At 41.3% G+C, this 17,508-nt stretch overlaps 1 long non-coding RNA gene across 2 annotated transcripts; it reads right to left on the bottom strand.

The window, feature by feature from the left end:
* Positions 1-15,034: 15,034 nt before the first annotated feature.
* LOC124881192 lies at positions 15,035-17,259 on the bottom strand. Of its 2 annotated transcripts, XR_007041567.1 has the most exons (3): positions 17,178-17,259; positions 16,948-17,080; positions 15,035-16,876 (listed from the first exon to the last, which is right to left on the bottom strand). It is a non-coding gene; the product is annotated as an uncharacterized LOC124881192 (long non-coding RNA). The 2 variants fall into 2 exon arrangements; XR_007041566.1 differs by lacking the exon at positions 17,178-17,259 and having other exon boundaries at positions 16,948-17,166.
* Between the last annotated feature and the right edge of the window lie 249 nt (positions 17,260-17,508).

A 17,508-nucleotide genomic window follows, 5' to 3' on the forward strand; every position in this document is an offset into this window, starting at 1 on the left:
TCAGCTGGTGCTCTGTTGTGCCAACCTGAAGGTAAATGTCTAAAAAGTTTGTGCCCCAGATGTGTGGGGTCTGCTGAGATGTTAACTGCCCTTTTCCAGACCAACAACAATATTGTCATCAGCAAATTTCAGGAGTTTCACAGATGGGTCAGCTGAGGTGCAGTCAAAAAGTCAGAAGAACTCAGGGTCCAACAGGTTCCACAATTCAAGAAGCAGTAAATTCACAGAGGGTGATATTAAACATGAACAAATACTGCAGCAGATAACCAGAAGAGCTGAATCGTCGCTGAATGCAACCAGAGTGTTTCAATTCTGGGAAGAATGATTGGATGACTGGATGTGAAACAGGGGAGTCTCATTACTGAATGTGGAACAGCTGTGAGGAAGTAGGAATCTAGGGCAGGGGTGTCTAAAGTCGGTCTCAAGGGTTGGTGTCTTGCATGTTTTAGCTGTTTCCCACCTTTAACACATATGATTCTGGTGATTGCAATTCAGCAAAAGGTATTCATCAATGACTAAATACAAGCAAATACATGGAAACAACAGCCAAACTCATTAGGTTATGAAGTGGTTGGTATCACATATGATAGTGTTATGGATTTTCTTATCAAAGTGGGAGAGAAATCAACTCATTAACAAGAGAAAGACCGGACTTTGTCTTTATAAATTTATTCAAAGGCATATCAGCGTTTGAAGACTGTGTCACTGAGTTTAGTCAGTGAAGCAGAGCCACGAACACAAATTACAAACCATATTTATAGCAGAATGAGGGTGTTCTCTCAACTTGAAAGAGTTTAGACCCCACCCCGGGTCAGAGGTAACAAAGTTGTGTATGAGGGCACCCATCTACCCTCCCTTGGGATATAACCCTTCAGGGAGTGTTAACCATAAAACTTCTGATAATGAATTTAGAGCCCATCTGCTCTTAAGTAACCAAAACACAGAGGTCAGAGAGGAGAGGTAAAGAAAAGTTCGGAGCACTAAAATAATTTTCCACAACAATAGCTGCAGAGAATAAGCTGTGAATTTGAAGCATGTGATGTATGATTCATGAGTTAGTTAACCTACATAAACAATGATGGTATATTCTAAATATTCTGCAGAGGCAGTTCTGTGTGCTGTCTGTACATATACATTATAATTGAAGGTACTGCAAATTGACTTGAATAGGCAACCAAACCCAGTATGACTCTACAGCAGAATGTTTAACCTCATTTAATCTAATATGATATCTATAACTTTGAAATTCTTTTTGCATCACTCACCTTGCTAAGGGGTTGTATGTGTTTGCGGTCAGGGAAGACGCACCATGATGTTAAGTGATTTTTCTCACAGCTCTAAAGAAAAGCAAACCCAACAGTTTTATTCTGTAGTTCAGTAGGTGAGGTACACCCTGGACAGGTCGCCAGACCACCACAGGAACACACATGAAAAACATCCATGCACACTCCCATTCAGCCAAGGGCAATTTAGAGAGACCAAATAACCTAACAGTCATGTTTTTGGACTGTGGGAGGAAGCCGGAGTTTTCGGACAGAACCCATGCATTCACGGGGAGAACATGCAGAAAGACCCCTGGCCAGGGGAGTCAATACCAGGATCTTCTCACTGCAAGGCAATAGTGATACCAATTGCATCACTGTGCAGCCCCTGATGACTAACAATAATTAAACTTTTTTTGTTTGTTTTTAAAGGAAACAAAAAAAATCATAAAAGTCCAACATAGAATGAAATATTCTCTTTTTTTTAGCATTTTAAAGTGTTTCTTCTTCTTTTGGAACAATAAAAGTTTTATATGCAGGAGAATTACTATACTTCATGCGTTTGAGATGCAGTTTTGGTCTAACCACAGCGTTATTTCCTCTGAAATCTACCACTCTATCTAACCAAGTGGAAAGTTTCACCCTCAAACACCCTGTCTTTAACACCTCCAACAAATTTTTTTAGGTTTTGGTTTTTATAAACACAGCAGCAGCCCAATGTTTTTAAGAAAGCCCGAATCGGCAGCCGTGGTGTTAATCTCTAACAGAGGAATATCTTGTCATCATGAAGGTTGCTCTTCCTGCTCTGCGTCCTGGGAGTCGTTCTGCTGTCCATAGTCCTCTGCAACAGCAAGTTTATTGAAGTTAATGTCACTTAGAGATGCCGCTTCTACAACCAACTGATGTCACGTTACCTATGGTCTTATTTTTAGGTTCAACTGGTCCTGATGACTGCTGCTTTGACTTATACCAAAAACCCTGTAAACAAGAAGTTTATCACTTCATATTACAAGACTGATCACCGCTGCCCCATTAATGTAGCTATGCAAGTACTGTAAGATGGGTTCTGGTCTCTGTATGATGCATAAATGTTGGATTCTTGTCATTCTTGGTATGTTATATACTGAGATTAATTCTGTCTTGGTTTTAAATTTACTTTAGTTTTATCAAAACTGCAGCCAATAAAAATATAGTTTATTCTTTTATGGGGAAAGAATCAAAATTGTTTGTACATATTTTCTTTCAGTTAAATAGCTAAAAGGTCACGCCACATCTGTGTGGATCCAAAGCAACCCTGGGTGGAGAAGATTATATTAATTTATAGGTCCCTTTAAAAGGAGCTGCCTACTGTCCTGCTTTATCAGACCATTTGAAGTAGAATGAAACACAGGCAGCTGTCATGGTTCTAGAAACAGATCTGACCCACATGCAGAAATACACTCAGGAGAACTTTACAGATTTTAAGAGATTTAGTTTTCCAGGAATGAGTTAGTGGCGAGAGAACCAGGATCGGTAGATCACCAACTGCACAGAGAAGGGGAGAACAGGTAAGAATAAAGTGATGGGATAACTATTGCAGTTAAAGTAATATGAGACACTTACTGGAGGAGATGATGGAACCGCCAGGGGGGAAAGAAAGATGTGGAGTCTGGGAGCACTAAACCAGGGGAGACTGAGGAGGGTCATATCCAAGGTAAGTTGGTCTATAGAGACTTGAAGGAAGTCTCCGGGATATCCAGTTAAGCTTAGTCCGTGGTGTGAAGAAGGTGGCGTGGTACACTGGGCGGTGGTGCTTGCACGTGAACAAGGTTTGCTTATGATTGTGGCTGGTTGATCGCAGAGCCAGGAAGCTGCCAGCTTGGAGTTTGTCTAGAGAAAGTAACTGGAAGTCTAGAAGTCAGGAAGTCAGGAAACGAACTGGAAACAGAGCTAGGGCTTGAGAGTAACCTGAGAAGGAGGACACACAAAGGTTAGTCGAAGCTCTAAGAAAACACAAACGTTTAGTCACAAAGCTAGAGTTTGGCGAGAGTGTGTTACCACCTTTGGCTGCACATCCATGATGCGAATCTCCCGTTCCACCACATCCCAAAGGTGCTCCATTGGATTGAGATCTGGTGACTGTGGAGGCCATTTAAGTACAGTGAACTCATTGTCATGTTCAAGAAACCAGTCTGAGATGATCCGTGCTTTATGACATGGCGCATTAACCTGCTGTAAGTAACCAACAGAAGATGGGTACACTGTGGTCATAAAGGGATGGACATGGTCAGCAACAGTACTCAGGTAGGCTGTGGCGTTGACACGATGCTCAATTGGTACTAAGGGGCCCAAAGTGTGCCAAGAAAAAATCCCCCACACCATTACACCACCACCACCAGCCTGAACCGTTGATACAAGGCAGGATGGATCCACGCTTTCATTTGTTGATACCAAATTCTGGCCCTACCATCTGAATGTTGCAGCAGAAATCGAGACTCATCAGACCAGGCAACGTTTTTCCAATCTTCTATTGTCCAACTTTGGTGAGCCTGTGTTAATTGTAGCCTCAGTTTCCTGTTCTTAGATGACAGGAGAGGCACCCGGTGTGGTCTTCTGCTGCTGTAGCCCATCCACCTCAAGGTTCGACATGTTGTGCGTTCAGAGATGCTATTCTGCATGACTTGGTTGTAACGAGTGCTTATTTGAGTTACTGTTGCCTTTCTATCAGCTCAAACCAGTCTGGCCATTTTCCTCTGACCTCTGGCATCAACAAGGCATTTGTGCCACAGAACTGCCAAACACTGGATATTTTCTCTTTTTCTGACCATTCTCTGTAAACCCTAGAGATGGCAGTGCGTGAAAATCCCAGTAGATCAGCAGTTTCTGAAATACTCAGACCAGCTCGTCTGGCACCAACAACCATGCCACGTTCAAAGTATGATAAAAGGGGTGCTGTTCATTTGTATTCATCGTCTCCCTGTTGATTCCATTTCATATATTGGAGTAGGTAGAGAAATGTATTGTTACATCAGCACCACGAAGAATATTTTTCACCAGCCACCACTGCTCTTTGCTGTACTTATACTCTCTGGTTGCATTCAGTTGTTATCCTCTGGGCTGTTATCGTTTCAGTTTTCCCCTGTTTGCTCACTTCCTGTGTCATTGCTTGTTACATGCTTTGGTGCATGTTTAATTTGGGTGTGGCCCTTGTTTTTAATTTAAAAAATGTGTGCCTTAATAAATAAATAAATCTATGAATAAATCTGAGAAAAGAGTCTCAAATAGCAAAAGCCCATGCTCTTTCCAAATTTGTCTTGATCCGCACCTGTGTGTGTTTCTGTTTGATAGCACTCACCTGATTCTGTTAATCCTGTTGTTTTTCCCTGCTCTTCTGTTACTCCTGGTTCTTGAGTTTTCCTTCGTGCTTCCTGTAAGATTTCTTTATTTCATTAAATGTATCTAACCACCATGGGCCTGCCCATATCCTGCTGCCACTTTGATCCTTCACCACCGCAAAACACGACAGTACAACCTGATCATAAGGGAACAGAAAACACAGATTAACAGAAATCAGGTGAGTTTGTCTGAGCTACCGCACCCTGCTAGCGGTCAGATGCCTCGGAGTCTCTCTAGTCCTTGGTCCCCAGAAGCAATCACACTCTAACACTGACTCTTAAGGGAACGACCCTCAACAGTTTCTAACTTTTAACACATTTAATCTAAATTAGGCAGAGGAATCATTACAGAGATCAGCGCTGAGGCTCGCTGTCGGTAGAAGGATGGCGAAAAGCCCCGAAAGAAAGTCACATGTAGTTTAAAATCTGGCATTCCAATGCAATGGATGTGCTCTCCCTCAGTGTTTATAAGTTGACTATGTGTCACCATTGGGGTGTCTATCTGGTAGGTTGTGTAGTAGCGAGTGTCCGTCCTTAATCTAAGTGTTGCTGCAGCATTCTAATCAAACCAATTTACAGGTCCTTCTCAAAAAATTAGCATATTGTGATAAAGTTCATTATTTTCTATAATGTAATGATGAAAATTTAACATTCATATATTTTAGATTCATTGCACACTAACTGAAATATTTCAGGTCTTTTATTGTCTTAATACGGATGATTTTGGCATACAGCTCATGAAAACCCAAAATTCCTATCTCACAAAATTAGCATATTTCATCCGACCAATAAAAGAAAAGTGTTTTTAATACAAACAACGTCAACCTTCAAATAATCATGTACAGTTATGCACTCAATACTTGGTCGGGAATCCTTTTGCAGAAATGACTGCTTCAATGCGGCGTGGCATGGAGGCAATCAACCTGTGGCACTGCTGAGGTCTTATGGAGGCCCAGGATGCTTCGATAGCGGCCTTTAGCTCATCCAGAGTGTTGGGTCTTGAGTCTCTCAACGTTCTCTTCACAATATCCCACAGATTCTCTATGGGGTTCAGGTCAGGAGAGTTGGCAGGCCAATTGAGCACAGTGATACCATGGTCAGTAAACCATTTACCAGTGGTTTTGGCACTGTGAGCAGGTGCCAGGTCGTGCTGAAAAACGAAATCTTCATCTCCATAAAGCTTTTCAGCAGATGGAAGTGCTCCAAAATCTCCTGATAGCTAGCTGCATTGACCCTGCCCTTGATAAAACACAGTGGACCAACACCAGCAGCTGACACGGCACCCCAGACCATCACTGACTGTGGGTACTTGACACTGGACTTCTGGCATTTTGGCATTTCCTTCTCCCCAGTCTTCCTCCAGACTCTGGCACCTTGATTTCCGAATGACATGCAGAATTTGCTTTCATCCGAAAAAAGTACTTTGGACCACTGAGCAACAGTCCAGTGCTGCTTCTCTGTAGCCCAGGTCTGGGGAATGCGGCACCTGTAGCCCATTTCCTGCACACGCCTGTGCACGGTGGCTCTGGATGTTTCTACTCCAGACTCAGTCCACTGCTTCCGCAGGTCCCCCAAGGTCTGGAATCGGCCCTTCTCCACAATCTTCCTCAGGGTCCGGTCACCTCTTCTCGTTGTGCAGCGTTTTCTGCCACACTTTTTCCTTCCCACAGACTTCCCACTGAGGTGCCTTGATACAGCACTCTGGGAACAGCCTATTTGTTCAGAAATTTCTTTCTGTGTCTTACCCTCTTGCTTGAGGGTGTCAATAGTGGCCTTCTGGACAGCAGTCAGGTCGGCAGTCTTACCCATGATTGGGGTTTTGAGTGATAAACCATGCTGGGAGTTTTAAAGGCCTCAGGAATCTTTTGCAGGTGTTTAGAGTTAACTCGTTGATTCAGATGATTAGGTTCATAGCTCGTTTGGAGACCCTTTTAATAATATGCTAATTTTGTGAGATAGGAATTTTGGGTTTTCATGAGCTGTATGCCAAAATCATCCGTATTAAGACAATAAAAGACCTGAAATATTTCAGTTAGTGTGCAATGAATCTAAAATATATGAATGTTAAATTTTCATCATGACATTATGGAAAATAATGAACTTTATCACAATATGCTAATTTTTTGAGAAGGACCTGTACTGTCTGTCCCATATCAAACCCAGTGCATGACAAACCTTGGGTCATTTATCCTTGAAATGTGTGTCGAATAGGATTATTATCCTATTCTAACAAAAGGGAAACATTAGAAGTTATGCTTTATTTTATTATAGTATAAGTGGGAGAAACAGCTATGAGTAATATTAATTAAGGTTATCCTTACAAGTGCAATCAAACAAAAACACAAACAGGTGTGGATCATGACAAAATTGAGGAATGACACTTAACTTCCTCCAGTATGTCAGAACTAACCCATCCTGTCACTAACAGGCTCATACATAAAAAAATGCCAGAAGTTTCTCCTGTCAGTTGGACAGGGATGAATGGCGGGTTCATCTGCATGTTGCAGATAGTGGAGCCAAGAGGTTTGGCCATATTTTAGCAGTATAGTTAGCTTACACCTGCGTTTTCAGTTTTTTTTTTGTTTTTTTTCACTTTCCTTGCTGGTTAGCCTTTAGCTGCTTCACATCCACTCGAGGTGTCCACTCTAGGCTCCATGTAGGATGGATGCAAGTCTCTTGAATTGTCTCATGTTGTCTCCTGGATGATCTTTTCCAAGTTGCTTGTCCTAGGCATTAGGTAGCATTACTCTGACACCATGTTTTAGGCTCAGTTTATTTAAGGAGAATGCTCACACGTGTCTGCAGCACAGCCATCAATATTTCAGCTGCCTCCACTCTCCACCAGGGAGAGCACAGATACACCAAACACTTCTATCACCTCATAACAGTTACAGTGTGGATGGAGAGCTGCTCACCCAGATCCATCCTAGGTTCCTCAGCATTCTGAAGATTGGAGATCATGTACTTTAACTGAGAAATTGAGGTGATGGTCCCTCCATTTAAATAAATGGACCAGATTGTGCATTACATCCTGACAGGAAAACTCAACTCTAATGTCCCCAGGGTCTATGTCAGGTTTCTGAGGTGGAGAGTTCAGCTGACAGGTGAAGATAAAATTCAAGAGGAGCAATGCACTTTTCATCCTGTTCCAAGAACACATTTATTCCTACAAAGACAGTGGTAGAAGCATGAGTTTCTGGTGGGTGTTGAACTCTCCCTTAGCTCCAATGGAGTTTTAATAAGTTGAAGAGTATAAGTTTTATATATTCAATCAATCCTTACTGCTCATAATTATATAAATTTTACATTTTTAAAAATCACTCCCACTCAAGTGTAAGCATGAAACAAATGTTGCTTCTCCAGTATATGGACATTAGTATGTTTCCACTTTTACACTTTGGGAATAAGACCCTGCTGCAAGATGAACCACTACTTTACCTCTGGTCTTTGCTCGTAATATCCGTGCATGTTTGAATTGCTGAGTTGTGCATCCACTAAACCAACAGAAACACTTTTGCAGAATTTGAAGTTCAGTTTACAAAGATCAAAATTCACAGTTTATGCAGATGGAGTTTATTTATCAGAGTCTCTTTAGCATCTCTGTTAGCATAAGAAACAAAATCAACCCTTATGCAACAGGAGAATGAATATTCAATCTCTACAAAAGGAACAACTGTTTTATTTGGTATAATTACTTTGACACTACTTAATTTAGAGTCAGGTTTCCCATCATGTCTTCCCTGGTGTAAACAGATACTGGGTACTCTGAGCCGTACTTGTTCATTGCCCAGGCCAAAATCACTGAAATGGTTAAAAATATCCTGGATGACAAGGCTTTGGGGATGGATGAGATCTGGCCTAAGTACCTCAGGTCTCTGAATGTTGTGGGGCTGTTGTGTACACACCATCTCCAATGGTGTGTGCTGTTTGGGGAAAGTGCCCCTGGACTGGCAGACTGGGGTGGCGGTCCCCCTTTATAAGAAGGGAGATCCGAGGGTGTGTTCAAACTAAAGGGGGATCGCACTCCTCCCTGGGACGGCCTATGCCAGGGTGTTGAAGACGAGAGTCGAAGCTCTGTTTCAGGAGTAGCAGTGTTGTTTTCATCCTGGCTGTGGAACACTTGACTAGCCTTACTCTTTCTACACGTGGCTCGAGGGTTGGGAGTTTTTCCAACCGGTCCACATGTATTTTGTGGATCCGAAGAAGGCCTTCGACCTTGTCCATCATGGTGCCGTGTGGGGTGTGCTCCAGGGTACATGTTGAACTTGACAGGGCTACCCTTTGTCAAGAGTCTTGTTCATGACTTTCATGGAAAGGATTTTTATGCAAGCTGCTGAAATTTGCTACCTCTGCAGGATGGCTTGGCAATCCCTCAGAGATAGGGTGAGTAGCTTGGCCACATGGGAGGGGCTCAGTGAAGAGCCGCTGCTTCTCCACATTGAGAGTCAGCTAAGGTGGCTCGGGCATTTGTTTCGAATGCCCCCTGGATGTCTCCCTTAGGAGGTGTGCCAGGGACGTCCCACCAGGAGAAGCCCTGGGAGACAGCCCAGGTCATGAGAAGGGACTATGTCTCTCTGATGGCGTAGGAACGCCTTGACCTCCCCCATAAGAGCTGGAGAAAGTGTCTGGGGAAGTCTGGGTGTCTCTGCTGAGATTGCTGCCCCCAGTAATCAAAGAGTGGATACTTTGAATAATCTAAAATATAAAAGATGTTCAGAGTTATTTCACACTTTGTTTGCTACCTAATTCCATATGTGTTCATTCATGGTTTGGTTCCTTCAGTGACAATCTACAATTTAAACAGTCCTGAAAAAAAAGAGAACCATTAAGTGAGAAAGTTTATCTGAAATATTTAGCCAGTATTTAGCACCACCTCTTTGAGCTGCAATTCTTTTTTATATTTTATGTTCAACATTTTTTGAAGACTCAAGTTTGGCTTTCTTGGACATATTAACTATTTTTTATGTTTTTAATGTTGTCTCCCAAATGGACAGTAATTTTAGGAACAAAATGTACATCTTCTGATCACAACACTTCTCAAACCAAGCCATTCACTTGCTCTTATTCTGTTTACAATGAAACAGGTTGTCTTTTCTTGTTCCACACAAAACATTTTGAATAAAACTAGGTCTTACAGGGGGGTTCTGGGTTGATTTCTTCAGCTGGAGTCTGCCTAACGGTACAGTTGTCCAGTTTGTATCAGAGCCCAGCTCAAGGCAAATCCCTCTTAAACATCTTCTCATCAGAGCTGCTGCTACTTCTCCTCTGCAAAAACACTGCAGGTGAAGAGACAAAACCATATAGCTACAGTTTTGGTCACAAGTTAACATCCACTCATCTTGAATAATAATGATTTATTTGAACTGATGCTTCTGCAGGGTTGATTACAACTACAACAACAACATTTAATTTCCCTTTGGGATTAATAAAGTATTTTTGAATTGAATTTGAATTAAATTGAATTGAATTAATTATACAACATACATCTGGAATAATCTTTAATAAAAAGAATTGGGTCCACAAATAGAAAAATAAAGTTCAAATATATCCAACATATCCATTTCCTTCAAAGTTCCTTAGTGCACTGCCTCCAGACCAGGGGCCCTCATGCATAAAAGAGTGTACAGCTTTTATACAAAAAATTGGTTTTAGGTACAAATTTTAAAGCGTTCTAAGTACTACAATTTATTAGAAAGAACGAACCTGGTTCTGCTGCCATCTACTCACAGCAATTAACTCGGGTGCTTCCAAATGCTGTGCTGCAACATTGTCTAAACATCCCCATGAGGGATGTTTGAAGTAGTTTACAGCGAACCAACAACTCCTTGAGTGACATCAGTGACTCAAAGAACTGGCTAAAAATAAAGTTTTGTCGGCTTGTAAACCTTTTGTTTCAGGCTGACGTGCCACTACAGTTTGAGACACATTTGCTCATCACAAATGAGTTGCACATTTATTGAATGAAAAGGTGTGCTATTCACAAAACCAAATTTGTTTACAGATTGGGGCTCTTATATCAGTATGAATGCAGTCCATAGCTCTGATTACATTCGGAAATCGACTCCTGTCTGCAAATGAGAGCCACAGTTTAGGGGAGCTTTATATATCTGGGCAACATACGGAATAGGCCAACCCATATGACTGGCATGGCACGGCTCAGGAATGACTGTTAAATACCTGACCTGTTATCCAGCTTCCTCTGAAAAGATCCGTTTGCAAGGAATGCAGCGTAGTGAGCTGCGGCACTGGTAATGCATGGTTTCTTCTAGTTTCTGGGGCCAGAAACTAGACTCCAAGATAATTGCCCTGGGCAATCTAAACCGGCTTAAAAGCCATGCATCATCACGTGCTAGAAGGTCAGAACTATCTCTGAAAACACCCTCCCTTTGAATTCTTCAATTGGCGATGTCCTCCAGCTGTGCCTAAGATGCCATCATTCCACAATTACGTGCAACTTTACGCTGCTATTAATAGACTTGTGCTTGTCCATCTCAGGAATCATCACACCTGACTTGTTTGGAAGTAACCTGCTGATCCGACACCATTTTATTTTTAGTGAGAATGGAAGTCCCTCTTAGACACTTTATATGCATTTCATGCTCCTCAGCACACAGATCGATGCGTATTTGTATCTTCATGTGACAAAAACAGAGAAAATTGTACAGTTTACATCGGATTGAGGTTGTTTCCATCATTCTTGAGGAGTGTTACATTATTTTATGAGGCTAAATGTGTTTCAATTCATCATTCAGGTTTAAACTATGAAACCTCAAACCCATGAAAAAACATCTGGTTCGATGCTCCTTGAGAAAAGAAAACTGAGTTTGGCAACATAAATCGGCTTCGTCTGACTATCTGCAATTACATTCTGGATATGTAAAAATTAGTTTGGAGTAGTCTCAACAACGTTTGTCTATGCAGAATGGGAATTTAAGATATCTGCATTTGCATTCTGACTAAAAAGGGACAAATCAAAATGCCTTTCAGGATATCTCAAATGACGTCACTGACTGGTCATTTAAAAAGGTCACACATCCATAGTCACAATTGAAGATATCTGAAACTTCATTATCACTAGTCAAAATTACATGTTTTGAAATCTGAATTTAAAAAATATTGTGTAAACCCCCTAGTGCTGGCTCTGAGGTGTCCAACCTGTTTTAGGTGGCTGCAGTGGCGCTGGCTGGAATCACCTGGTTCTGGTCCAACATGACAAACTGACTATTTTTAAACTGAGGCAAACTACTACGGACTACGGTCAGAAAAAGTGCAGCTCCTATCGCCATGACACGCTCTCTTCTTCTGCCTTTACCCTGTAAGGGATTATACAACATAACATTCTCACAATGCCAAACCTATGGCTTAAAACATAAATGAAATGAACTAACGTTTGCCTTTAGAGTTAGAGATAATACAATAATCAAACTTGGCAATTAGTATAAAATTGCTGCTACATACGGCCACTAATTGTATTTTGAATAACAATTATAACAAACATGCAAACCTGAAACATTCCATCATATTCATTCTTTTAGTTGCACAAGCTGTAGCTTACCCAAACATAGTACACTCATAAAATCTATACAGAATGTTATTCCTGTTTTCTTTGCATTTCTTCAAGTAAGGTTTTCAACGTCAATAATGTTTGTACATTTCCAAAGTCAAGTGGAAGAGAAAAAAGAAAAGTTACATAAGTTAAATAAAACAATGATTCTGGAGTCAGAGGTTCAATCACACAACTCCGGTGGAGCGCAGTCTTTACCACTGGCTTATAACTTATCAGCCTCGAGCATTAAGCAGTGCTTAGCAACACGTCTCACAAGTATACTTGTCTGGGTTCTCAGTTGAACCTGCCGAACCCTGATTTTGTTGTCCTCCATAGCTTTAATGATTCGACCAATTAAACAGAAATTTCTTGGAGCTGAATCATCAATCAGTAGGAAAATGTCACCAACAGAAACATTACGCTTCAGGAGCAGCCACTTTGGTCTTTGTTGTTGACTCTGCAAGTACTCTTTTGTCCAGTGCTTCCAAAACAAGTCGGCCATGTACTGAACTGGACACGTATCTTCTTCTAGGGTAGATATCTTTCTCATCAAAGACACCTGGTGGAATGGATGGTTTAGTTTTCAGCAAAAGCAAGTGGTGTGTCAAAGCCTTTATCATTAGATGGTCTCGTCAGAGGACGGCTTTTTATTATTGCCTCAGTCTCACACATAAGAGTCTGCAGACCCTCCTCGTCCAATGCTTGTTGCCTCAGAACTAACCTCAGTATTTTTCGCACAGATCTACAGGTCCTTCTCAAAATATTAGCATATGGTGATAAAGTTCATTATTTTCCATAATGTCATGATGAAAATTTAACATTCATATATTTTAGATTCATTGCACACTAACTGAAATATTTCAGGTCTTTTATTGTCTTAATACGGATGATTTTGGCATACAGCTCATGAAAACCCAAAATTCCTATCTCACAAAATTAGCATATCATTAAAAGGGTCTCTAAACGAGCTATGAACCTAATCATCTGAATCAACGAGTTAACTCTAAACACCTGCAAAAGATTCCTGAGGCCTTTAAAACTCCCAGCCTGGTTCATCACTCAAAACCCCAATCATGGGTAAGACTGCCGACCTGACTGCTGTCCAGAAGGCCACTATTGACACCCTCAAGCAAGAGGGTAAGACACAGAAAGACATTTCTGAACAAATAGGCTGTTCACAGAGTTCTGTATCAAGGCACCTCAGTGGGAAGTCTGTGGGAAGGAAAAAGTGTGGCAGAAAACGCTGCACAACGAGAAGAAGTGACCGGACCCTGAGGAAGATTGTGGAGAAGGGCCGATTCCAGACCTTGGGGGACCTGCGGAAGCAGTGGACTGAGTCTGGAGTAGAAACATCCAGAGCCACCGTGCACAGGCGTGTGCAGGAAATGGGCTACAGGTGCCGCATTCCCCAGGTCAAGCCACTTTTGAACCAGAAACAGCGGCAGAAGCGCCTGACCTGGGCTACAGAGAAGCAGCACTGGACTGTTGCTCAGTGGTCCAAAGTACTTTTTTCGGATGAAAGCAAATTCTGCATGTCATTCGGAAATCAAGGTGCCAGAGTCTGGAGGAAGACTGGGGAGAAGGAAATGCCAAAATGCCAGAAGTCCAGTGTCAAGTACCCACAGTCAGTGATGGTCTGGGGTGTCGTGTCAGCTGCTGGTGTTGGTCCACTGTGTTTTATCAAGGGCAGGGTCAATGCAGCTAGCTATCAGGAGATTTTGGAGCACTTCATGCTTCCATCTGCTGAAAAACTTTATGGAGATGAAGATTTCATTTTTCAGCACGACCTGGCACCTGCTCACAGTGCCAAAACCACTGGTAAATGGTTTACTGACCATGGTATCACTGTGCTCAATTGGCCTGCCAACTCTCCTGACCTGAACCCCATAGAGAATCTGTGGGATATTGTGAAGAGAACGTTGAGAGACTCAAGACCCAACACTCTGGATGAGCTAAAGGCCGCTATCGAAGCATCCTGGGCCTCCATAAGACCTCAGCAGTGCCACAGGCTGATTGCCTCCATGCCACGCCGCATTGAAGCAGTCATTTCTGCAAAAGGATTCCCGACCAAGTATTGAGTGCATAACTGTACATGATTATTTGAAGGTTGACGTTTTTTGTATTAAAAACACTTTTCTTTTATTGGTCAGATGAAATATGCTACTTTTGTGAGATAGGAATTTTGGGTTTTCATGAGCTGTATGCCAAAATCATCCGTATTAAGACAATAAAAGACCTGAAATATTTCAGTTAGTGTGCAATGAATCTAAAATATAATGAATGTTAAATTTTCATCATTACATTGTTGAAAATAATTAACTTTATCACAATATGCTAATATTTTGAGAAGGACCTGTAATCTGGCAATCACATATGCCGCCAAAGTGGGATGTTGCTGGGGGATTAAAGATCCACTGGATGTTCTTTAGAGTCATTTCTGACTCAATTTTCTCCATATTGAAAACATTAATTGCTTCACGAAGTTCAGGTTCAGCACCAGTAAAGTTTTTGCCATTGTCAGACCTTATTACACCAACTTGACCCCGTCTAGCAACAAACCTTCCCTAGAGCTTGAAGCACGCCATAGCTCTTAATGACTGTACAACCTTTCTTGATGTGAAACAGACCAAAGTAATCCACTCCAACATTTTTAAATGGCAGACTATCTGATAGAACTCTTGCCTTTGGAAGATCAGCCATAAGCGTTCCATGCTGACATCTACAAACAACATATTGCAACACAATTTTCCAGATAACTGCATGAGGTTATAGTATCCAAAATTTTTGCTGTACTTTTGATCATGTAATTGCAACCACTATGACCTTTTGCATAGACTGCTCTCAGACTAATCTGTGTGATATGCATATCCTTTGACATGCTTCATTAATAAAGCATAAAACAAAAAAACAAAAACAAAACATGGAGTTACTCAAAGTTTAACATGTCCATTTATTTTCTTTCCTTTATAAGTGACTATTTTTAAACTGAGGCAAACTACTAAGGACTGCAGTCAGAAAAAGTGCAGCTCCTAACACCATGACATGCTCTATTCTTGTGCCTTTCCCCTGGCAGGGACTATACAAAAAAACATGCTCACACTGCCTCCTTGTGGCTTAAGACGTAAAGGAACTTAACTAATGTTTACCTTTAGTGTTAGAGATAACAGTACAAAAAACAAACTTGGCAATTAATATCAAATTGCTCCTACTCTGTTCAATGCCAGGTTTTTGTCAAAACAAAATGTCCCTTAAAATCCTAAAATAGCTTAAAATCCACCTCAAGTGTATGCAATGTATATTTGTTGAAGAATATTTTGCTGTTAAAACTTGCACACTGTTAAAATAAAATAAACAGCTACAGCACTAAAAATCATTAAAAATGCAAGAATTTGAGTTCAACTGGCCTGACATTGGAGACCACTGACTAGCAAACACAAGTAAGGCTAAAATGGCATGTAAATCTGGGACATTTTGAGTAGACAAAATACTTAAAGATATCAGTAAAATCATTCTAACTAGTGCATGAATATTTTTTATTATGAATGTCTTGTGTTTAACAGTTAGGAATGGGTAATTCTTTTCAAGTTAACAGAGAAGTGGAGTCAAATTGCAGCCCTTTACACATGTCCTGGTGGCCTCTTGGGTTTTGCAAGAGGTTCCACTGTGCGCAAAGCACTTACACACGTGGACAAAATTGTTGGTACCCCTCAATTAATGAAAGAAAAACCCACAATGGTCACAGAAATAACTTGAATCTGACAAAGGTAATAATTAATAAAAATTATATGTAAATGAACAAATGAAAGTCAGACATTGCTTTTTAAACATGCTTATACAGAATTATACTATCAGGTTTGAAAACAGTTTTATTCAGCACTCAACGCAAAAGTTTCTCTCACATCTCGTTATCATCCGGCCAAACAGAACGAATAAACCAAGAATTGGAAGCTACTCTCAGATGTCTCACATCCACCAATCCATCTGACAGGAATAACTTTCTACCCTGGGTAGAGGATGCTCACAATTCACACACCTACACAGCAGCAGGTCTGTTCCCCTTTGAAGCTTCTCTGGGTTACCCACCACCACTTTTTCCTTCAGACGAGAGAGACATCTCAGTCACTTTTTTCCACCATTGCATCGGCCATTGTAAGCACATCTGGTCAAATACAATCAGAGCGCTTCATCACACTGCCGCACAAAACCAAAAATATGCTGACAGGAAACAGACCAGCTCCTCAGTACTCCCCAGGTCAAAAGGTTTGGCTCTCCTACCGTGACATCCCATTGAAATCCTTGTCCAAGAAACTGGTCCCACGATTTGAAATCCATTCAATCATAGGCCCCGATGCAGTCCGTCTCCGTCTGCCATCCAACCTCCGAATCCATCCAACCTTCCATGTCTCACAGATTAAACCTGTCTTTACCAGCACATTGTGCCCTCAGCAGGAAACAATGTGATAGAAGGTAGTTTTTCAATATGGCCAAAAGATAAATGGATGCTGCTTTAAAGATGACCACACTTTTTTAGTAAATGGGGCTAATGTTTTAAATCATGATTTACAGGAAGTGTCATGATTTTTACAGCCGACTTAACCCACATGCAGAGACTCTCAGAAAACTTGTTAAATAAAGAAGGTTTATTGCAAAACTTGGTCAGGCACAACAGAAGCGGCAAGTCTAATCTTTCACCACTGAAAAAACACAAACAGAAATGATTAGTGGCTGAACCTCAGAATATGACCCAACTAAAACGTTCTCTTACTGGAGAATCCAGGAAAACTGCCAGGGAGAGAATAAGTGTCAGGAAAGAAGCCCCACTTGCCAGGTACAGTCAAAATCCAGGAAGTAACCAGAGCCACTACAGAGGACTGGAACAGGTCAGGCTGAAATTGCACCTGGAACAAGTAACAGGGAAGTTAGAGTTAACACAGAAAAATCCTTCAAAAGTTCTTCATAGCAAAAATCATGCAAAGTTTCTGGCCAGAAGATTACCACGGAGGCAAAACACTCAGGCACCGAAGTGTTGGCAACCATCCTCTTTATGCTTCTCAGCTGATGAATAGATGCGCAACACCTGTCGCCTCAGGAACTCTCCTGCTGGCGGCACCTAGTGTTGGAAAGGTGTAAGCAGCAGGCAGCAGATGACTCCAGATCCTGACAGGAAGGTTGTTATAAGCCCAAAATGCAACTTATTGGGCTCAGTAGAGGTGGCGGGAATGTGATTTTTCTAACTTTGATGGCTTTAATTATGCTCCTCTGTGGCCTATTTTGATGACAATAGTAGTAGGTGCTAAATAACTACAACATGACTCAATCTATCCAG

Source organism: Girardinichthys multiradiatus, chromosome 14 (genome assembly GCF_021462225.1).
Source record: "Girardinichthys multiradiatus isolate DD_20200921_A chromosome 14, DD_fGirMul_XY1, whole genome shotgun sequence".
NCBI lineage: Eukaryota > Metazoa > Chordata > Actinopteri > Cyprinodontiformes > Goodeidae > Girardinichthys > Girardinichthys multiradiatus.